Source organism: Macaca nemestrina, chromosome 5, assembly GCF_043159975.1.
Source record: "Macaca nemestrina isolate mMacNem1 chromosome 5, mMacNem.hap1, whole genome shotgun sequence".
Lineage (NCBI taxonomy): Eukaryota > Metazoa > Chordata > Mammalia > Primates > Cercopithecidae > Macaca > Macaca nemestrina.
The window spans coordinates 31323965-31349051 of record NC_092129.1 but is presented as its reverse complement, the minus strand read 5'-3'; the positions used below and the strand labels follow the sequence as shown (position 1 = coordinate 31349051).

Below are 25087 nucleotides of genomic sequence, written 5' to 3'. Positions count from 1 at the left end.
TGGGTTAATACTGGAGTCCCAGAAAGGCCAAAATACAATACTCATCAATAACCAAGGCCAAAATACTATACTCATCAATAACTTCAGACCCTAAATAGCCATGGAGGAAGAGGTGGGAGCATCTACTTCCCCTTTGAAATCTTTAAAGTAGCATTTTTATCTTTTTTTAAAAAAAAATTGACACAATGGTTGTTAGGATAAGGATCAAAAGACATTGAAAGAAGCAGTAAGGAAAGCAGGATCAACATGTTCAACAACTGATGGAAATGTCAGTGGTCAAACAAGGAACACATAGCTGGTAGACAAAGACCAGGGGTTGTTTTGTTGCTTGCTTCCCAACCAAAACATTTTGGAATAACCTGAGGTTTTATCCTAACTTTGTTAGAGCCAAGCAATTTCTGACACTAAATCTAGGTAAAGCCCAGCCTAGGAGTCAGAGCTTAGCTGGATATTAGAGATTAGAACTAATGGGGGAAAAAAATAGAGAAGCTAATGGAAATAGGGAAAATATGTAGGAGTTATGAAAGTATTTACAAATACAAAATCAACTATGTCAGGATATTTATTAAAGACCTATGGCCCAATACATTCTGCTTAGTAGGATTGAATCATCATCTGGCACTACAATATCCAAAAAAATATAATGTCAATTAACAAACTGGATTGTTGATTGACATTATTATTCAAATATAGGAAATGGTCAGTCATGGTGACTCAAGCCAGTAATCTCAGCACTTTGGAAGGCAGAGGCAGGCAGATCACTTGAGGCCAGGAGTTCGAGACTAGCCTGGCCAACATAGTGAAACCCATCTATACTATAAATACAAAAAATTAGCCCAGTGTGGTGGCACATGCCTGTAATCTCAGCTATTCGGGAGGCTGAGGCACTAGAATGGCTTGAACCCAGGAGGAGGAGGCTACAGTTAGCCGTGATGGGGCCACTGCACTCCAGCCTGGGCAATAGAGCGAATCTCTCTATCTCAAAAAAGGAAATTATTTTTCCTAAATTTTTATTATGTACAATTAGATACAAAAGAATGTAGGCAACATAAGAGTTATAAAGTATATTATAAAACAATCACTTGTGAACATGCTTCACATAAGACATAGAAAATTCCAATACCAGTAAGCATACAAATATGTGCCTTCACTGTTAAATCCCCTGACTTTCCCCAAACTAGCATAACTAGCCAAGATTCTGAATATATTTCTCTATTTTTGTATTTTATTGTTTGGTCACATGTATAGATTAATGAAGCCCTTGTTTTGAACTTCATAAAAATTATACATTATATGTAGTCTTCTAGAAGTTGATTTTCATTCACGTTATATTTTAAAGCTTATCCATATTATTGCAAGTAGCTATAGTCTACATTTACTATTGTGTAATATACTACGTGTGAATAGTTCACAATTTATTTCTCTATTTTTTTGTGATGAACATTGGGTTAATTTCATTTTTTTTTTCATATAAACAAAAGAACTGTGGAGATGAATGGAACTTTCTAAGAAAATCCAGAAGTCCTCCAGTCTGACTTCCCAATTGATACAAAAATTCCTTTGACAGCTTGCTACAGATGGCTTTCCAACATCTTCAAAAACACTCTATAATGACGTTCAATTTGAACCCTAGAACCGTATTTGAAGGATACTTTTAGAAAATATTTAAGTCATGTTATTTTTCCTGGTAAATTTATTGATGTAATCTAATTTTCCAAAATAAGTGAAAACATAACTGAACATTTGTCTGAACCTTCAATATTACAATAATGATGACACCATATAGATATTGTGCCAACACAGTATATCATTTAAGAAACAGAGCACAACTGAATCTCATTTAAAAATTGGAAGATGCTTCACAATTCTTAAAGTTGTGTTCCAAATCAATCAGCATATGAACAGTACACTTGGGACCAAAAAAAGCTTTAAGCTTAACCCTTCTTACAGAACATTACAATAGGACTATGAGAAATATCGATTTTAATAATCCTTAATTTGGAAATGACTTGATACATTTTATATTAGTCAAGAAGGCATATAAATTCCTAATGAGGAATGGCATCTGTTTATATAATATTCTGCATGAACAGGAACTTTGGAAATACATCTGGTGCTTCCAGTGACTGTATAATAATCAATGTATCCTGACTCTAAAGAAAAGCAGAAGTGAAATTGAAAGTGCAGACTACAAGGTGTAATATGATCTCTCTATCAACTAAAAGTCTTTGACTTGCTACCCTTCTGAAAATGGTATGTTTGGAGAGCACTGTACAATATGTGTGATGCTCAACTGAATTCCATCTGCTTGCTCATATTTGTTAGCCTCCTTGCAGTTCAGCACTAGCATGTTACTAGTTTTGGGTGGTAAAATAAGATCATTTCCAGATTGAGGAGGTAGAAATGACACCCACGATTCTCCTACATCTCTTTCCCAACTATCAAAGAGGCTGCATGTTTCAGAGGGTGGTGCTATAAAATGGTGGGGATGCTATCATCCAGGAATACTGACTGAAACTATGCAGACCAGAGTTCAGTCTGTGTGAGCATATGATTAGGAAATGAAGTTTAAGATTAATTTGTTATAATAGCAAAATTTAGCATTCTGATTAACACTGAACAACTGCTAGATGCAATATTTTTACATTTTATAAATTAAATATTTTTTTCAAAATTTGTGATGTAGCCCATAATGAGAAAAATACTTGAATTTTTGCCTCTAAGTCTTTTTTTTCAAGGCGAATGTAATTCTACAATAAATAAAAGGACCGAATTCTAATTTATGAGCTTTACTTCAACCAGCACTTACTCAGTTTGTTATATTCAGCAAAATAGATACAATAATTATTATTTAAGTATTATTAACTCAGTGGGGCACAAAAGACTCAGCTACATAGCCTGATGATCAAGTCAAGACAGAATAGGGGTCCTTGGGTGGAATGCACCCTTGCAGTGCTCAGAGAAATTGAGAGACATTATTTTTCTTTGCTAGCTACGCTGGATTCTGCCCTGATGGTTCTTATCCTTTTAACTTCTGTGGCCTCCAAGCTGACACCTCTAGCTGCAGCCTTTATCTCCACTTCCTCCCCAGGTCTGAATATTTGTGTCCCCCCAAAAATTCATTTGTTAAAACCTAACCACCAATGTGATGGTATCAGGAGGTGGAGTATTTGGGAGGTGATTATCATGACTCTGCCCTCATGAATGGAATTACTGCCCTTATAATGGAGTCTCTAGAGAGCTGCCTTACCCTCCCTTGATGTAAGGATGCAGTTCAAAGGCACCATCTATGAACAAGGAAACCAGCCCTCACCAGACACCAAATCTGCCAGCACACTGATCTTGGAATTTTCCAGCCTCTATACTCTGAGAAATATATTTCTGTTGTTTATAAGTCACCAGTCTATGGCATTTTGTTATAGCAGCCCAAACAGACTAAGATACCTGGCTACTATGGATTTTGCCACAATCATTGTAATAAAGCCAAAAAAGAACAATGCACACCTGTTACTGTATATAATTTCCCTCCTATAAAAATTTCAGGAATGATAAAAGGAATCTGGAATAGAGTTATGGTACTCAAACAATAAGAACCAATGTCATGTTTAAGGTTAGTAACTCAAATCAGAATAAAAGTAAGTGGAAATTAGCAAGTATCAAGTACAGCCATTCAATATGTATTAATTGAGCAGCCACAATATGTTAAACACTGTGCTAAGCACTGGATGTAGTGATAGGCTCTGCTCTCCCAAATGGGTTCATAACCTAGTGGGCACAAAACAAACCAGATACAAATAGAAGAGTAAGAAATTAAGCAACAGAATGTTCATCTGTCATTCAGAGTACATTTTTATATTAATAGAAACAAATCTTATCACTCTGCTGTCTAAAATCTTTTGACAGCTTCTTATTATACTCAAAGAAAAGTTGAATTACCTTACCACATGGTATAAGTCACTTTGTGATTGGGATACTACCTATTTAACCTCTAATCATCAGTTTCTTTGTCTGCAAAGTGTTTATAATAACATTTACTTCATAGAATTGTGGGAATTAAGTGAGACAGTTTGCAAAGTACTTAATTAGCACTGTATCTGGCAATAGAAAACCCACAATAAACATTAGTCAATAATATTGCTGTTGTTATCTCTTCTACATTATCTCATGCCTTTTTCATTTTCCCTCATTTTGCTTCACCCACATTGGCCCCTGAAAATTGTTAGAATACATCAAGTTCTTGTCTGCCTATGGATTTTGAACCTTCTTTCTAATTCTCCTTTGGCGTGACAGGCTTCTTATCTGTCACATCTCAGCTTAAATGGTCACTTTCAGACTTGTCTTAAAGGTCCCTCTTACAGCTGCTTGTCTCTCCCATATTTCCCTGTTTGTTTCTTTCATTGAATGTTTAACTATCTGAAATTATTTTGTTAATATGTGGGTTTGCTTAACTTATTGCATGGCTGGCCCAGTAGAATTAGACTCCAAGGGGCACAGAGTATCCGCCCTGTTTGTCCAATGCCGTATCTAATATCCAGTCTTATTAGAGCAATGCCTTGAAGGTAGAAGTGCTTTAAAAAATATTTACCAAATGAACCAAAAATGCACAAATAAATCAGACATTCTAATTAGAATAAAGGTTAGGAAAATATTTTTAAAAGAATAGAATTCAAAAAAACAGTACACAAACAGGTAGGGCAACCTCAAAGTACTGACTTTCTTGCTAAAGAATTGGTCAAGAAGTAATCGAGTGGATTAAACAAGGGTACTGGTACTTCTGCTCTCACTTGTACAAAACTCACCCACAACCTGAAGGTTCTGATTTTAGAGGTCAAATCATTAATATAATCAAACACTTAGATAATTATCTATTACAGAGCAGTATAGTAATTGCTGAGACTATGAAGATGAGTGAGAAACCACGGGGACTCTGATATAACTGAAAAGAAAATCATTTATTTAAAAAATCATTAAAAGGTGTTAAAATATAATCTTCTCATAGGCAGTAAAGTACCTAAGGAGCATTAAGGAGATTACAAAGTAAAGGATTTGACTTTTGCACCAACACTGAGTTGATGACAGACTTGAGCAGGACTTCATACAAGGACATAGAAAAGATAAGATATAAGATATAGGATATAAGGCTTCATACAAGAACATAGAAAAAAGGTTGGGAGAAGAATGTAAGCACACTGGAGCACCTGTGTGCTAGTAGAGACATTAACCACCAATCTGTCTAGCATTTAAGCTACACTGATAAAGCACTTCCTATTAGAGAGGAAGCATCAAAAACCAATAGGACACATTAGCTAGGATCATCTAGTAGAGTTGGCAGTGCCCCACATCAGGTATTTTACTGAGTATATGCCATATGCAATATTCTATGATTAAACGTTATTTTCATTTGTATAATGTGCCATAATTTATGAAGAGTTTTTGTATAAGTTATCTTAACTAACTCTCATAATAAATCATTTAAGAAGGTCATCTTTCTGTAGATAAAAACTTGTCATTTTTCAAGGTCAACAGTTAGTAAATTACAGAACTACGAGAATGATATTGAATAATAGATTCTAGTACAGCGCTTTTTTTACTGCCCCATCTCTGCCTCCCAGTAGCCACAAATATTTATGCCACTTCGAATACAAGTACCACTGTTTAGAATGAATCTATTAGTCACAGTATCACATGATTTAAGTATGTGTTTTCAAACCAGTTAAAACTGCCTTTGTAGCAAAAATGTTGCCTTAAAATTATACCAATCATCTTAATTTAGAAGAAAAATTTAAAAAAACGTATTTAACCTCTGTATAAATGCTTGTATCAGAGGTTGAAATGGTAGAAATCAGAACTTTCAGTTTTCACTAATTAAAAAAAGCGTGAAGGTATGAATGTTAAGTAAAAACTATGAATGTAATAAGGACAAATAATTGAGAACATTCATGTTATAAGAGTCCCAGCTTACAAGAAAATAATTTTATGTCAAAAATATAGTGATATAATAGAAAGATATTATGTTAATTGGGTACTTTTGTTTGAACAGCTTAAGAGCTTAAAACTTCGTTATTTAGTTTTTATTATCTAGGATATTTACATATTGAATTTTACTAAACTTTTCACTTGTACTAATCTTAAGGGACATATTTAATCAATATGCTATTACTTGATATTTGTATAACTACTATAAATAAGATATTATTTTATATAAAAACCTATCAATCAAATCATTTGTAACATTTAAAACATATCAAATAGCAAATTCTGTCAGTCATTATATGAAAATACATAATAATATACAAATAGATACTGGTTTAACTGAAAGGGAGCTAACACTAATATTTATGTTGCTGGTGACATTTATTCTCTAAAAGTTATTATAATATATTTTCCCCAAAATTGAAAAAAAAATGGAACAATTGACACATGCAACTTCTTTACTGAATATTATTTTAATACTAATGTGAAAATTTTCTTTGTGCACAAACACTTTTCTTTAGGGTACATTAAAAAAAATCAACCTGAAGAATTCTGTATCTGTTCCACTGGCGATGACAGGTATGTTAATTGCTTGCAGATAACATCTGTTCTAGTGAAATCAAGATGCAGAGTCTGGGTTGGATCTGTGGTGCTAGCAGCTTTCTAAAGCTTTGTCTGGGAGACCCACTGCATGCATTTCACAGACACTCCAGGCAGCTGGAGGGCTTTTTAGTTTTTTTGAGAACCATCCAGCAACTGAAATAAAATCTGCCAGGAATCCTGGGTCATCGAAATGTCTCCCTTTGAGCAGTAGACTCACCTTTGAAGCTTCAAGATATCCACTGACCATGACGCCTGAGCGTGCTCTGGCTAAAGCAAGTTCAGGGTGAGCTGCCAACTGCCTGCATGCAAGAGCAAGTCCCTGACTTCCTTCTCTGTTTACAGAGGAGGGTGAAGGGCCTCTCTAGAAGGGTTAGCAATAGCCTGGTCAATATAATGTCAGATATAAAGAGCCCTTATGCTCAACAGGCCACATTTACAATTTTACAGGGTTCATGGACTGCAATTGCTTGCCAGATGTGCCTATGGAGTCGTATAACCATGTCATCATGATTGCTCTGGTCTCAGTTCTTTGGAGGCTCTGTATATTTGCATCTCCTTTAAGCTATGATTCACATAGACTCTGATGTACTGTTCCTAGAAGAGCCAACCCCACTCTTCTGTGGAACACATAGCTGTGTTGCCTTTTGTTCTGCTGTAGACACATGGATCAAGGCCTGGAGTGGTCTTTTTTAGTATTTGTAGATCCAGCTGACCATATCAACCAAAGTTGTGAGCATAGGGATCTCACTAGCTCTGCAGGTAGGCTTAAGGTGATGTAGTTAAAAAAATTGAAAAATATATCTGTATTTGTCACAGGTTATATACTTGAGAAAAAAGAGACTAGCGATGGATGAAAACTGAAAAAGGAAACCACATAAGACACATGAGGGAGAGGTGAGAGTAAGAAATGAAATCTCAAGAATAAGGAAAGTGAATATAGTGAGAATATAACTATTAAATAATATAACACGTTTGTATTGTAGTATATAAATTGATTTAAACCATTTAACTCGAAAATCTAGATCCTTATTGTCAATATGAGTGTTTCATATATTTCTGTCATTTTTAACACATTTCACTTGTTTGTATAAGAGCTAATGATATAATGTCTTAAAATAAATACACTCTGATCTTATAATACAGAAGAAATAAGCTCTTTTTGGTATGTCATTTGAGGACTCTTCCTATGTAATAAGCAATATTACAATAGATATAGATAATATTCTTCTCTTCCTATCAATCACTGTCTCAGTCAACTCAGGGTACTATAACAAAATATGGACTAGGTGACTTAAATGACAAAATTTTATTTTTCATAGTTCTAGAGGCTGGGAATTCCAAAATCAAGGTGCTGGCCACTTTAGTTCCTGGTGAGATCTCTCTTCGTGGCTTGCAGAAACCTGTCTTCTTGCTGTGTCCACACATTGTGGAGAGAGGAAGTTCTGGTGGGTTTCTTCCTCTTCCTATAAAGGCACTAATCTCATCATGGGGACTTTACCCTCACAACATCATCTAAGCCTGAATACTTTCCCAAGGCTGTACCTCCTAACACTACCACACTTGGGGTTAGGGCTTCAACATATTAATTTGTGGGAAACAAACATTTAGTCTACAATAATAACCTTTTTTGACATTTTACTACTTATTCAGAAAGAAAGCACAGGAATAATTTTATAGAAACTGAAAATGGGCTACATTTATGAAATAGTTCATGTAAGAATAATTAGCTAATACAGCATACTTTCTTTATATACGGATACAGTCACCCTTGTTTTTCCTATCATCATCTATGAGTAAAAGTTTAGAGCTTATATATTTGTCAATTAGAGAATGATTTTAAAGAAAGAACTGCCAAAAATTTCAGACTAGAAAGCTAAATTGATGAATGAAGCCAAAAAGTAGTAAATGTTGACAGTATAATCATTGAAATGATCAACAAGGGTAGAGATACTTTTAATTTAAATCCAGTCTATAATCTGGTTTTTAAAATCATTTGGGCCAAGAGATCTTTTTTGATAATTAGATTATTATTTTCAGCTCCTTAAATTCAACCAAATGAAATTACTTTTAACAAATCATTTATTTCAGACTTTTAAAATTAACAATAATTTTGAAAAGATACAGTTTCATTTTAAAGATAGTACATATCAAATATAATTTGTTTCTTTAAAAAGTGCTGTAACCTTTTGTCTTCTAGAATTAGGTAGGTTAGCAAGTCTCACCATGCATGTTAACCCTGTCAAAGTAGCCACTATTTCTCCTTTGTAAAATTTATCCCTCTTCTTGGTAATTATGTGTTCAATGAGTACTTTCCTGCTAGATATTGAGTCCTATAAAGACAGTGGCTTTACTTGTCAGAGGATCCCTACATCCTGGTATAAAGTAGACAGCTACAATTTGATGAGGAAGAGAAAGGGAGGGAGAAAGGAAAGGATGGAGGAATGATGAAGAAGAGAGGGAAGAATAGAGTGACCATGATATCACCTGTGAATATTAAATCAGTCTGATCTCAGGGATGCTCAATCATCTATCAAGAGAAGGAAAGGAAAGAAATGTCATTTTCTCATAAAATCTGATGTGGAAAGCTATGTATTAAGACAAAAGAGGAAAAAAGATTCAGAGCACAACATAAAACCGAAAAAAGAAACCCATGCTGAAATGTTTTAAAGGAAAACACATGAAGGTCAAAGCAGGTTAAATGCAAGGGTAGGCATGATACGTTAATAGTTTGGATGTATGTCCCCACCAAATCTCATGTTGAATTGTAATCCCCGGTGTTGGAGGTGGAGCCTGGTTGGAGGTGCTTAGGTCATGGGAACAGGTTTCTTTTGACCTGGTGCTATTCTGTTGGATAGTGAGAGAGCATGAGAGTGAGTTCTCGTGAAATGTGGTTGTTAAAAAATCCATGGCCCCTCTCCCCTCCACTCTCTCTTGCTCCTGTTCCCACCATGTGAGATGCCTGCTCCCCCTTCATCTTTAGCCATGATTATAAGCTCCTTGAGGTCCTCACTGGAAGCAAATGCTGGCATCACACTTCTTGTACTGTCTGCAGAACTGTGAGCCCATTAAACCTCTCTTCTCTATAAATTACCCAGTCTCAGGCATTTTGTTATAGCAATGCAACAACAAAATTACATTGATAATACAAGGCATATTTGTGGATTACCATAAAGATAGAGCTGAATGTAGAAAAAGAGTAAATTAAAGAATTCCTTAGATCAATCCAATCATTCTTTAGGTGTGGTCGGTAGACCAGTGCTGGCCCACAAACAGTTTTTACCTGTTCATAATAAGACAAGCACAGAACTTGAAAGTAAGCAGTGAGAAATGCTTATGAAATTTGATAAAATAATTTTGTGTCCATTGAAAGTAATGAAGATAGATTTGGGCTTGTGCCTCTACAGTTTAATTTGATTATTTGGTAATTAAGTTACATTTTTATAAAGTAAAATTATTAATTAAAAAGATAAAAAATAAAATGAAAAAGGAAAAAGTTTAAAGGTTTAATAAGTGCCTTCAACAAAGGCAGTCTGAGAAGTACTGCCTTAGACAATGTGTTGGCAGCAGTGCATGGTTTCACGGCTTCTCCTCATCTCTTGTGGATGTATAATTCTACTTGTTTTAAAGCAAATATACACAAATACCCTCTGCAAGCTTTTGCACAATGAAAAAATAATCTTAAACATAACAACTGGGAATTATTTTATAGAGTTTTCTAATTGGTGATGTGTGACAATATATGAAACTTTAAGTAGAATAAATACAGAGGTTTTTGGTTTGATTTCAATGCATACAGCTAGAGCACTGTCACCATGTAGGTTCAAAGCTCTTTTCTGCTGGATTTTTTCTGTAAATGTTTACATAGAAGTAGACCACTTTTCAAACATTTGCAAATGGTGGTTTGCTATAATATAGATTCAGAAATCTTCCTTTCAGAAAAACTTGGGAGCAGAAATGTTGAGCTTTAAAAAACTGAAAGTCCTTCTCCAATTTTCCCCTTCTGTAACAGCATTCCATATTAAAAGTTCAGTTACACCTCATCTTTTTAAAAAACCTGTTAAACTATATGTCAGACAAGTGAAAATATATTAGGAATAACATAATCAACATTGACTTATGCAACATTGAGCTTAATCAAGTAAACATTACAAGCAGCATTGAAAATTTTTCCCTGATCATGTTATCTCTTATTTCCTTTGCATATAGGTAAATGCTGGTTTTGTCCATTTCTTTGTTAGTTTTAATAAAGAGGGTGAATCTCATGTCTTTCTGGTGTTAATGTGATGGAATGTGGAGAAAATTCTAACCTTCTGAAGATACTAAACTATCAGGCTCATGATGCTGAATAGCAGGTAACTTTTTTTTTTTTTTTAACTACCACGTTCTGAAGGGGCCCAGGGAGCAACTTCCTCTTCCTCAGCTGAGTTGAGAATCAAGTGGAAGACAAACACAGAAGTTAGACAGGAGATGAAAAAGTGACCTGCCTTGCACCTTGCCAGTTAGCTTGCTAGCACTCCCCGGATTTGAACTTCTGACAACAGAACCTGCTCCACCAAACTTACCATGTGAAGGACAGCACATGGGCATTCTTTCTGAGACCTGCAGAGAAAGGAAAGGGAGCGGCTAAGCAGACAAAGGAAAACTCATTCTTCTCAAATCAATCAGATAATGAACTCCTGTTACCTTTAAGAGAAATGAGTGGGTGGGGAGAGAAAAGCAAGCAGTTGACCTCTGGAGGTCCCTAGACTTAAAAACATAAAGCCCGAGGAAGAAAATTCCTCCCCAGCATTAACTATGGACCCGTAATGTTTTTCTATTTATATTCCATATGTAAATATGTCTATGAGGTATTATGTATTGTCTTTGTACTTTTAAGTGTATTTCTTTTAAAAAATCTGTAACTTTAACCTTAAATAGAAAGGTACACAATGAATTGCTATTTTATACAATGGAGTTCTGATATTAATTCTTGTTCCTTCTCACAAAATAAGTATTAAAGAGTTCTTAGTTTTGGCTAAAATAGTATTGTTAATTGTGGTTGAGTGGTGTGCTTTTTTTGAATTCCCCAATTTTTACTCATTCACTTCTCTATATGGCCCTCTATTCCTTTAAAAATATTTTAAACAGCTTAATTAAGATACGATTTATATACAATTCACTAATTTAAAGTGTACAATTCAATATTTTCAATGCTTCATTTTTTTTTACTATATTCACAGATATGCACAACCATCACCATAGTCAAATTTAGAATATGTCCATCACATCCTAAAGAAACTCTGCTCTCTACATTACCTTCCCTTTATCTCTCCATCCAACCCTCTTTCCTAAGCAACCATCAATCTACTTTCCATTTTTATAGATTTTGTTATTCTGGATATTTCATGTAAATGAACATAGAGTATGTAGTGTTTTGTGACTGGCTTCTTTCACTTAGCATAATGTCTTTAAGTCTTATGCATGTTGCAGCACAGATCAGTACTTTATTCCATCTTATGCTGAACATTATATCTACATAGCACATTTTGCCTACCCATTTAGTCAGTCAATGAGTGTTTGGGTTGTTTCTACAACTTGGCTGTTGTGAATAATTCTTCTATAAACATTCATGTCTAAGGTGTGTGTCCTATAGATGGTGTATAGTTGGATCTTGATGTTTTGTTTTAAGCCATCTGACGATTTCTGCATTTTGATCAGATTTCTTAATCCATTCACATTTAATGTTTTGTTTGATATAGTTGGATTTATATCTGTCATTTTTACTTTTGGTTTACTGTGTCTCATGTATTTTTCCGTTCTTTTATTTCTCCCTTACTGCTTTCTTCTGCATTAAGTAAATATTTCCTAATGAAGAATTTAAATTATTTATCTCACTATGTTTTTTGAGGTGTGTTGTTGTCATTGCTGTTGTTGTTGTTGTTGTTGTTTTTAGGGATTACTCTAGGGCTTACCATGTATATCTTAATTTACAGAATCAGCTTTCAATATGTACTTGATTCCAGTACATACTGATCTCAGCTTGATCCCAGAGAGACACAGAAATATATTACTCCCATACAACACTATTTTCTCCCCTTCTTTTGTGATATTATTATGTCTATTAATATTGTATATTGATTCATGTTACAAATTCAATAATACATTATTAATTCTAATACAGATTTAATCCTACCCACCTCCTTTGTGCAGAAACATATTGCATTTCTATATTCCTTAGGCCCAGCAATACATTATATACATATTATTTTACACAATGGCTTTTAAATCACTTAAGATATTGTACATTTGCCTTTATCCTGTCTTATATAATTACGTAATTACCTTTACTGTGTTCTTTCTTTTGGTGTGGATTGCAATTATCCTGTAGGGTCACTTACTTTCAGCCTGGAGAACTTTCTTTAATATGTCTTGTAAGACAAGTTGGCTAGGAACAAATTATCTCAGTTTTTCTTTCTCTGGAAATGTCTTGATTTAATTTAATTTTTGAAAGATAGTTTTGCTGAGTATAGAATTCTTGACTGATAGTTTCTTCTTTGTACATTTTCAATATATTATCCCATTGTCTTCTATCCTCCACTTTTTTTGTGATGAAAACTCCAATTGTTGATCTTATTAGAATTTGCTTTTATTAATAAGTAGTGAGCCATTTTTGCTTGCTGCTTTCAAGGTTTTCTCTTTGCCTTTGATGTATGTTAAGTAGAAAGTGGACACACTAGGATAATGATAAAAAGTATGTTATAGGAAATATATAAACCAGTGACATAGTCATTTATAATCATTCTCAAGTATTATGTACTATACGGCACTATACTGCACATCTTGGCTTCACTGACCTGAAATTTAGCCTCAATAGCAGATAGTTGTGGGCAAAATGAAATATACTGATGTCTTTCCCTCCAAGAAAGAAAGCCCTCTAATTGGGAACTGGAAGCAGAGAGACCTGTATTCTTGTCTCCACCAGTCTAGAGTGCAGTTTCTATTTCTCTGAGCTGGGGTAGGGAAGGGAAGGAATAATCTTTAAATATAACAGACTTCTACTTTTCTTACATCATTTTGGAGATTTCTTGCATAGATATTTCTTCATTCATAGGACCATTTTAAGAAGTTATAAAGTGTTGATTTTACTGTTTCATAATTTTCACCAGATTCTCTGAGGAAAGCACTGCTGAGCTCCTCAGGCTATCAGGCATGCCACTTCTTCTATTCATAACCTTTATTATAAATGGTATTACACCATCTGAATTCTTCAATAGCTAGGTTTTTATCTTAATATTTTGATGATAAATTCGGTCATATTATTTTAATTCATTTTTGTTATTATAAAATTCTGTTTAATGATTGCAACATAATTGATTTATTTTCTTTTTGATAGTTTTAGGTTATTTTCATTTTCTTTATTACAAACTATGCTGCAATTAACATTCTTGAACATATCTCTTTGTAATCTATGTTAAAGTCTCTTAAGGTATATATCTAAGATTAGAATGTCTGAGTTTTAGAGAATACATATGCAAATATCACCAAATTGCTTTTCAAAGATCTTACATCACTTTGAACTTCCACTAGTAAGAATACGAGTTCTTATTTTCCCCACATTTTCACCATCACTTGGCATTTTCAGAACTGCAGTCTCATGTAAGTAAACTAATAATTCATTATGGTTTTAATATTCATTTGCTTGATTTCTAGTAAGGTTGTTTTTTTAGTGTTTATTGGCCATTTAGATTTTCTTTTTGTGCACCACATTTTTGGTTACTTAGCATATCATCCATAATTTCTTTCAGCAGTATTTTGTAGTTTTCCTTATCCAGCTCTTTCAACTTCTTGTTTAGGTATGTTCCTAAGTATTTTATTTTTTTGTACTGTTGTAAAAGAGATTGAGTTCTTGATTTGGTTCTTAGCTTTGTCATTGTTGGTGTATAACAGTGCTACTAATTTGTGTACATTGACTTTGTATCCTGAAACTTTACTGAATTCATTCATCAGATCTAGGAGCTTTTTCAATGACTCTTTAGGGTTTTCTAGACATACAATCATACAATCAATAAATAGCAACAGTTCGACTTCCTCTTTAACAATTTGGATGTCCTTTATTGTTTTCCTTTATCTGATTGCTCTGACTAGGACTTCCAGTAGTATGTTGAATAGTAATGGTGAGAGTGGACATCCTTGTCTTTTTCCAGTTCTAAGGGGGAATGTTTTCAACTTTTCCCTGTTCGGTATAACGTTGGCTGTGGGTTTGTCATAGATGGCTCTTATTACTTTGAGATATGTCCCTTCTATGTCAACTTTGCTGGGGGTTTTAATCATAATGGGATGCTGGATTTTGTCAAATGCTTTTTTGTGTGTCTATTGAGATGATTGCATGATTTCTGTTTTTAATTCTAGTATGTGATATAGCACATTTATTGACTTGTATATGTTAAACAACCCCTGTATCTCTAGTACGAAACCCACTTAATCATGGTGCATAGTTTTTTCAATATGCTGTTGGATTTGGCTAGCTAGTATTTTTGAGGATTTGTACATCCATGTTCATCAGGGATATTGAATTGCAGTTTTTTTATTTTGTTATGTCCTTTCCTGGGTTTGGTATTGCAGTGATATTAGCTTCATAAAATGATTTAGGGAGGATTTCCTTTTTCTCTATCTTTTGGCATAGTTTCAGTAAGATTGGTATCAATTCTTCTTTGAATGTCTAATAGAAATCAGCTGTGAATCCATTGGGTCCTGGACTTTTTTGTTGTTGGCATTTTTTTTTCTTTTTTTCTTTTTTCTTTTTTTTTTTTTTTTGAGACAGAGTTTTGCTCTTGTCACCCAGGCTGGAGTACAATGGTGCAATCTCGGTTCACTGCAACCTCCACCTCCTGTGTTCAACCTCTGCCTCTCTTGCTTCAGCCTCCCTAGTAGCTGGGATTACAGGTGCCCACCACCACACCCAGCTAATTTTTGTATTTTTAGGAGAGACATATTATACCATGTCGACCAGGCTGGTCTCAAACTCCTGACCTCATGATCCACCCGCCTTGGCCTCCCAAAGTGCTAGAATTAGAGGCATGAGCCACCACGCTCAGTCAGCAATTTTTTAATTACTGTTTTAACTTGGCTATTTGTAATTGGTCTGCTCACAGTCTCTATTTCTTCTTAATTTAATCTATCATGGTTGTATATTTCTAGGAATTTATCTATCTCCTCTAGATTTTCTATTTTGTGCACATAAAGATGTCTATAGTAGCCTTGAATTATCTTTTGTATTTATGTGGTATTGGTTGCAATATCTCCCATTTTATTTCTAATTGAGCTTATTTGGATCGTTCCTCTTCTTTTTTAAATTAGTTTTATTAATGGTCTATCAATTTTGTTTATATTTTCAAAGACCCAGTTTTTGTTTCATTTGCTTTGTATTTTTTTGTTTGGTTTACTTTCATTTAGTTCTGTTCTGATCTTTGTAATTTACTTTCTTCTGCTGGGTTTGGGTTTGTTCTTGTTTCTCTAGTTCCTTGAGGGGTAAACAGATTTTCTATGTGTTCTCTTTTATATTTTTTTGATGTAGGCATTTAATACTATGAACTTTCCTCTTAGCACTGCTTTTGCTGTATCCCAGAGGTTTTGATAGGTTGTGCCACTATTATCATTCAGTTCAAATGATTTTTAAATTTCAATCTGGATTTCTTCATTGACTCAAAGATCATTCATGAGAAGATTATTTAATTTCATGTATTTGTATAGTTTTGAGGGTTCCTTTTGGAGTTACTTTTCAGTTTTATTCCACTGTGGTCTGAGAGGATACATGATACAATTTCAATTTTTTTTTGAAATTTATCGAGACTTGTTTTGTGGTCTATTATATGGTCTATCTTGGAGAATGTTCCATATGCTGATGAGAAAAATGTATATTCTGCACTTGTTGGGTAGGATGTTCCATAAATATCTGTTAAGTCCATCTGTTCTAGGGTATATTGAAGTCCCCCACTATTATTTTATTGCTATCTCATCAGCACATAGTAATAGTTGTTTTATAAATTTGGGAGCTCCAGTGTCAATTACATATATATATATATTTAGGATTGTGATATTTTCCTGTTGGACCAATCCTTTTATCATTATATAATGTCCTTCTTTGTCTTTTTTTTTCTGTTGTTACTTTAAAGTCTGTTTTGTCTAATATAAGAATAGCTACTCCTGCTCACTTTTGGTTTCCATTTGCATGGAATATCTTTTCCCACCCCTTTACCTTAAGTTGATGTGAGTCCCTATGTATTGGGTGAGTCTCTTGAATATAGTAGATACTTGGTTGGTGAATTTTTATCCATTCTGCCATTCTGTATCTTTTAAGTGGAACATTTAGGCCATTTATGTTCATTAGTATTAAGATGTGAAGCATTGTTCTATGAGTCATACTAGTTGTTGCTTGGATACCTTGTTTTCTTTTTTTTTTTTTTCCCCATTGTCAGTTATTGTTTTATAGGCCCTGTGAGATTTGTGCTTTAAGAAGGTTTTATTTTGGTGTACTTTGAGGTTTTGTTTCAAGATTTAGAACTCCTATAGCATTTCTTGTAGTGCTGGCTTGGTAGTGGTAAATTCTGTCAGCATTTGTCTGAAAAAGAATTTATTTCTCCTTCATTTATGAAGCTTAGGATTGCTGGATTCACATTTCTTGCCTGACAATTATTTTGTTTAAGGTGGCTAAAGATAGGACCCTAAACCCTTCTGGTCTGTAAGATTTCTACTGAAAAATCTCCTGTTAATCTAATAGGTTAGATTAACGTATAGGTTACCTGACACTTTTGTCTCATAGTTCTTAAGAGCCTTTCATTGGTCTTGAGTTTAGGTAACTATGTAGGTTACCTGACGCTTTTGTCTCATAGCTCTTAAGATTCTTTCATTGGTCTTGACTTTAGATAACTATATACGTTACCTGATGCTTTTGTCTCATAGCTTTTAAGATTCTTTCATTGGTCTTGACTTTGGATAACCGAATGACTATGTGCCTAGGTGATGATGTTTTGGTGATGAATTTCCCAGATGTTCTAAAAGCTTCTTAAATTTGGATGTCTAGATCTCTGGCAAGGTCAGGTAAGTTTTCTTCAATTATTTCCTCAAATAAGTTTTCAAAACTTTTAAATTTCTCTTCTTCCTCAGAAACACCAATCATTCTTATGTTTGACCATTTAACATTATCCCAAATTTCTTAGAGGTTTTGTTCATTTTTTAAAAAATTCTTTTTTTCATTGTCTTTGTCTGACTAGATTAATTCCAAAGCCATGTCTTCGAGCTCTGAAGTTCTTTCTTCTACTTGTTCTAGTCTATTGTTGAAACTTTCTGCTGCATTTTGTATTTCTCTAAGTGTGTCTTTCATTTCCAGAAGTTGTGATTGTTTTTTCTTTATGGTATCTATTTTTCTGCAGAATTTTTCATCCATATACTGTATTGTTTTAATTTCTTTAAGTTGTTTTTCACCTTTCTCTGGTATCTCCTTGAGTAGCTTAATAATCAATTTTCTAAATTCTTCATCTGGCAATTCAGGGATTTCTTCTTGATTTGGATCCATTGCTGGAAAGCTACTGTGACTTTTTTTTTTTTTTTTTTTTTTTTTTTTTTGGTGTGTTATAGAACCCCATGTTGTCATATTAACAGATTTACTTTTAGAGTTTCTTCTCATTTGGGTAGACTATTTCATTGGAAAGATCTGGAACTCAAGGCCTGCTGTCCAGATTCTTTTGTCCCATGGGTTGATCCCTTGATATGGTGCTCTTCTCCTTCCCCTAGGGGTGGGGCTGAGAGCCAGACTGCAGTGACTGCAATTGCCCCACCTAGTGGGGCTACCAGGCTCTGGTGCTGAGGAGTATCTGCAAAGAGTCCTGTGATGTGATTCATCTTCAGGTCTTCCGGCCATGGATACCAGCACCTGCTATGGTGGAGGTGGCAGGGGAGTGAAGTAGACTCTTTGAGAGTCCTTGGTTGTAGATATGTTTAGTGTGCTGACTTTCTTGAATGCTGGTTATGCTAGCAGCGAAGTTATCACATGGATAGACTCATGTGTACGGTTAGCCAGGATGTTGCAGGTAGTGGAATTAGCTGTTGTTTTCTCCTTCCTGGGAGCAGTGTTATTCTGTCGTGAGTTGCTCTAATGGCCTGAGTTGGTTGGCCTCTAGCCAGAATGTGGCACTTTCAAGAAAGCACCAGCTGCAGTAGTAGAAGAGGGATAAAAGCTTGCCCCTTGTTGGCCAGCCCCTGGTTTCTCAGCTGATAGGTTGGACCATAAAACTCCCAAGAGTTTCTGTCTATTGTGTTTGGCTAGCAGAGTGAGTAGAGAAATGCCATCAGGTCATGGCAGGATTAGGTGGGTCTGAGGTCAGACTTTCTTTGGGTGGGGCTTGCCACAGCCACTGTTGGGGTTAGGGAGATGGTTCTCAGGCCAATGAGGTTATGTTCCAGAGGGGATTATGGCTGCCTTTCCTGTGTCATATAGTTCACCAGGCAAGTGGAGAATAGCTGGCAGCAAAAGGCCTCACCCATTTGCCATGCAGTTGGTGAGATAGTCTTGCTCCCACAGTGTTCTGCTAACAGTGCCAAGTTTATATCAAGGCAGCATGCATACAGGACTCAGAGCTTGCCCCAGACCATAATCTTCCCTGCTGAGAAAGCAAGCATGGCTTTCAGACTTTATCTCTGCCTGTCTACTTACAATGTTAGTGGCTGCTCCTGCACTCGAATCTGCAGCAGTTCTCATTCTCCCCTCCAGATTCTGCTCAAGAAAATTCATGCCCAGTGGAAATTATTATAAAAACACAGTTGGAAGCTTCTTTCACCCTGTGGCACCTCCCTAATTCTGCTGGCTGCCTTACCTGAGGCCCCCTGTGAGATATAGTCAGGGATGGCCTCCCTGGACTCGAGCTGGAGACTGGAAGTACTTACAAGGCTCTTCTTACTGCTTCTAATTTTATATTTTGTGTGACCCCCTAAATTAATTTCAGCTCTCGGTAACGTTAAATCCTTTTCCCATGATCTGGATTTTCAGATTCACCAGTGGAGATGTGTGTTCTGAGGCTGGTTTTCCCCTTGCATTTTGGGAACTCATAGTTTTTCACCTGTCTCATGAAGTTTGCAGCAGTGTGCTGGTTTTTTGAAAGAATCTGTGAATTCTTTTGGTTTTCCTGGTACATAGTTGTGGTGGTTCTTGGAGTAAAAATTCATGATGTGTGTCTCCACACACTATTCTGTCCATTCAAGTGGGAGCTGCATGTTAGTCCTGTCTCTTACCTGCCATCTTCCTCCCCCACTTAGCACATGATCTATACTAAAAATGTTTATGTGCCCTTGAAAAGAATGCATACAGTTGGCCCTCTTCCATATTTGTGGGTTCTGCATCCACATATTTAATTAACTGCCAATCAAAAATATTTGGGAAAAAATACAATAAAAATAACAATGCAATGACAACAAATAATAGAAAATTTTTAAAAATAACAATATAACAACTACTTACATACTATTTTGATTGTATTAGGTATTTAGGTATTACAAGTAATTTAGAGATAATTTAAATATATAGAAGTGTGTGTAGGTTATATGAAGATACTAAAATATTTTATATAAAGGGCTTGAGCATCTGCAGATTTTGGTATCTGTAGGGCATCATGAAACCCTCAAATTCCAAGGAATCACTGTATTTTGCCCTCGTTGGGGACATAATCTAAACACATCAGTTAGGTCGAGTTGGTTTATAGTGTTTTTTAAACTTCTATATCCTTCCTGAATTTCTATCTTATTATTCTATCAAGAAAAGAACCTTGAAATATTATCCAACTTTGCACTTTTCACAATGTTTTATTATGTTTTATCTAGAATGCAGTTAAGTTATTTGGAATACAATTGCTTTTTTGAGACTTGCTTTCAAGCTTTCTTAGGTCAAATGTAGGAGAGTTTTTATAGCTAATTTAGCCCCACCTCTAAGATAAAACTTTTTTCTAATGGGTGGGAACACAAACTATTTCTGACTCTATGTATGGTTGAGGATTGTTATACTTCTTTCTGACCATTCTTTCCATGAGCTGGATAATTTCCTCACTATAGCCAAACATATTCAGCCAATGACTCAAGAAGACCTTCTGTCATTCCCTGGAATTCTCTCTGTCTATATATTTGTATATTATTTGTATATATTTATATATGTTATTTCTTTAGTATTTGTGGATATTTAGTCCCACAATTGCTAGCCACCTTGTCCTGCCCATACTCCAGACTCTGTCTCCTCAATTCGTTGAGATCACTGGGGTCTCTTTGGGTTTCCACTTTCTGTACAACAGCCTGGAAACGCTCTAGACAGTGAGTTGAGGCACTTATAGACTAAATTTCATTTGTTTGCAGGTTGTCTAATATCTAAAAAGCATTGTGTCTTATCTTTTCTATTTGTCTTACTTGTTAAGGTGGGAGAGTAAATATGGTCCCTTTTCTTATATTATGGCCAAAAGTATAAGTCTCTTAAGTACCTACTTCTTAAATATATACAGAAAAGTAAGGATAATCAGATATCTTATCCTTAAGAAAATCTATAACGTGGAAGGAAGGAAGGAAGGAAGGAAGGAAGGAAGGAAGGAAGGAAGGAAGGAAGGAAGGAAAGAGAAGGGAAGGGAAGGGGGGAAGGGGAGGGGAGGGGAAGGGAAGGGAGGGGAAGGGAAGGGAAAGAAGAAAGAAAGAAAAGAAAGAAAGAAAGATCTATTACGTGAAAGAGAGAGACAAACTGAAAATTAAAACCTAGTAGAACCAGAACTAATGCAGAAAAAAGAACTTTAACAAATAAAAAAGTATAAATCAGCCTTAGGGAGTAACAAGGTGATATAATACATCTATAAACATCTAAGAAAGAGGAAAATGATGAAATTGCAAATATGATAGACAATTATAATTTGAAATTTTAGCAGAAATGTTAAAAAATAAAACCAAGTTAATATTTCAGGAAACAAAACAAATTAATTGGAATAGAATAAAAGTGATGAAATATTCAGAAAAATCAATCCAGATGTCAACCATCAGATTATTAGGTATTCCAGAAAGAAAAAAGATAAAACATAAGGAAAAAAAATCATTAAATGTATAGGGTGAAGATCTCATATGTGAAGAGAGTGATAATTTAATTTCAAATGCCTAATTTTTAGTTTCATTTTTAATATTTTATTTTAAATTTCAACTTTTAGATACAGGGCGCATATATGCAGGTTTGTTACATGGGGATATTGCACAATGCTGAGGTTTGGGGTAAAGATCCCATCACCCGAGTAGTAAGCAGAGTACGCAATAGGTAGTTTTTCAACCCACACCCTCCTCCCTCACTCCCCCTCCTAGTAGTCCACAATGTCTATTGAGCCCATATTTATGTCAATGTGTGCTTAATGTTTAGCTCCTAAATGTAAGTGAAAACGTGATATTTCTGTTCCTGCATTAATTCACTTAGGATTATGTCTTGCAACTGCATCTATGTTGCTGCAAAGGACATGGCTTTATTCTTTTAATGGTTGTGTAGTATTCTATGGTGTATACATACCACATTTTTTTAAACTAATCTACCATTGATGGGCACCTGGGTTGATTTCATGTCTTTGCTATTGTGAATAGTGTGGCAATGAACATACAAATGCATGTGTCTTTTTGGCAGAATGATTTATTTTCCCTTGGATATACACCCAGTAATGGGATTTCTGGGTAGTTCTGTGTTAAGGTCTTAGAGAAATCTCCAGACTGCTTTCCATGGTGGCTGGGCCAATTCACATTCCCACCAATAGTGTATAAGCATCTCTTTCTTCCACAGCTCACCAGCATCTGTTGTTTTTTGACTTTTTAGTAATAGCCATTCTGACTGATGTGAGATGATATCTCATTGTAGTTTTGATATTCATTTCTTTAATGATTAGTGGTGATGAGCATTTTTTCATATTTTTTGGCTGCTTATATGTCTTCTTTTGAGAATATCTGTTTGTTCCCTTCTCCTATTTTTAAATGGGGTTATTTTACAACCATCTCATCTTCAACAAGGCTGACAAAAACAAGGGGAAAGTATGCCCTGTTCAATAAATATTGCTAGGGTAACGGGGTAGTCATATGCTGAAGACTGAAGCTGGGCCCCTAGTTTTCACTGTACACAAGTTTTTTTTTTTAGTCATGCTGAATTATTTTAAATTATGTACAAAGATGTAACAAGTCACCCAGAGACCATTTAACACACTGTTCTGTTCATCCACCAGTCTCTTGTCTCTGTCTTTAGCAAAAGTGAGGTGGACACCCTTTCCTCGGGGAAGAGAAGCCCTTAGTTTGTTGCCCTTGACAATAACAAAAAATGTTGGAAAGCCAGGTGGCAAAGCTGCTGCCATTGGCGTCTTTCACGTGAACCATGGCAAAATATCCAGGGTGCCTCTCTCTGTTGGTGATCACACCAATTCTTCCCAAGTTAGCACCTCCAGTTACCATACACTGGTTACCAGCATCAAGCTTGATGAAATCAGTATCTTGCCAGTCTCCAAATCAATCTGAATGGTTTCATTAACCTTGATGAGGGGATCAGGGTAGCAGACGGTATGAGTATCATGAGTCAACAGATGAGGGATTCCTTTTGTGCCCACTAAGATTTTTCTCACTTTGCATAACTTGTACTTAACCTCCTCAGGTGTAATATGATGTACACCAAAGCAACCCTTGGTGTCATAGAGCAGACAGAAATTGTCTCCCTTGTCAATGCTGATGACATCCATAAATCTAGCATGGTGGGTTATATCAGTTTGGATCTTGCCATCTATCTTAATGAATCGCTGCAAGCAAATCTTCTTCATTTCTTCTCAGGGCATACTTAAGTCTGTTCCTTAGGAAAATGATGAGGGAGAGACACTGTCTCAGTTTATGAGGACTGGTGAATTGACAAGGAGCAAATACACTGGTCAATGTATCCAGCATCCAGTACTTTGGAGCTGCCACCCACTTCAGATACTTTGTGGGACCAGGAGCCATGGCTGCATTAGGCATGGAAACAGCCAAAAAATAACTCAAAATGGGTGAAAGATTTAAATGTAACACCTCAAACTGTAAAATTCTAGAAGACAAATTAGGAAATACCCTTCTTGATATTGGCTTTGACAAAGAATTTTTGGCTAAGTCCCCAAAAGCAGTTGTAACAAAAACACAAATAGACATGTGGGGCCTAACAAAACTAAGAAGCTTCCGCACATAAAAAAAGAGACTATCAACAGAGTAAACAGACAACCTGCAGAACAAGAGAAGACATTCGCAAACTATGCACCAAACAAAGGCTTAATAACCAGAATCTATAGGGAACTTAAACAAATCAGCAAATAATTTCTAGTCTCTAGTGGCACAGGAAATACAAAAAGGTACCACACCAATGCACATTATTATGCAATATCATAATACCAGTGATGGAGGGAGGATTCACTAACTTCTAGAGAGAAAAACACTTCCCAGGAAGGAGCAATCAGAATAACATCATGTTTTTCCACAGCAACACTTGGTACTGCAAGACAATGAAAGATCTGATAGAATATTTGTTAACATTTGTAAATAGAAGAAATTATATAATGAAAAAACTGAGACAATAATTAACTCTAGAGAAAATAATGAGGTTTCAAAAGACAGGAAATGTAACATATTACACTGCTTTCTTATTTAGTAAACAATATTTATATATTCACAATAATGAAACTACATCATCAACTAATAATTAGGATGTACTATATTGATAATGTATATACAATATAATATATAACATATATTTGAAGATGAGAGTTGGCATGAATCAGTTTACCTTCTTTTTCAAAATAATAAATTTATTATACGTTTATAATTAATAAATCAAGGGAAAGAAATACAGTCATGTTACTTAGGTTTTGAAAAATGAAGAAATTATGGCTAATGCCAGAAGATATAACTAAAAGTATTAATACTCCTTCTAAGCAATTTAGAGAGGAGCAATGCAGAGGACACTGATTTCAAAAGAATCCTCTGATACTATTAATAATTATGTGCATGAATTATTTGATTAAAAATTAAGACATTATATAATTTTAATATACTATTTAAAATATATTGATTCAGTGTCCTGTGTCCTAGGGGAAGACTTAAATCCTCTTTGGAGAAAGAAACGATCAGACGGCTGCCTCCTTTAATTTTATCCAAACCAACTTCTTTAAGTTTCCCTATCTGCCATCTTTTGATCCAGGAATTTATTTTTATTTCAAAGCAGAGCAACTAAAAGATGAGGCAACATGTACCCCCATATTCATCTTATTTATGCAAATCCTAAATATACCAATGAAAGGAAAAACAGGCACATGCACACCCAAGATATTCCCAAGCATAAATTTGGTTGTTCATTTTTATTCACCACCCACCTGCCATCTCCTCTATTCAATATCCCTTCTAAATTTTAATCTAGTTTTTTTTCTTGAGGTGATATTAGCCAAACCGCATGCTGTTCCACTGCTAATTGCTTTCCCTCTCTATATGA

The 25087-nt window shown here is 35.1% G+C and overlaps 1 long non-coding RNA gene and 1 pseudogene across 1 annotated transcript; both read right to left on the bottom strand.

The window, feature by feature from the left end:
- Window positions 1-11093: 11093 nt before the first annotated feature.
- On the bottom strand, window positions 11094-17070 carry LOC139363127 (uncharacterized). The gene is made up of 3 exons (XR_011623041.1): window positions 16811-17070; window positions 12898-13288; window positions 11094-11175 (listed from the first exon to the last, which is right to left on the bottom strand). It is a non-coding gene; the product is annotated as an uncharacterized lncRNA (long non-coding RNA).
- A 5672-nt stretch (window positions 17071-22742) lies between these two features.
- LOC105465779 (small ribosomal subunit protein eS4, X isoform-like) lies at window positions 22743-23574 on the bottom strand (annotated as a pseudogene).
- Between the last annotated feature and the right edge of the window lie 1513 nt (window positions 23575-25087).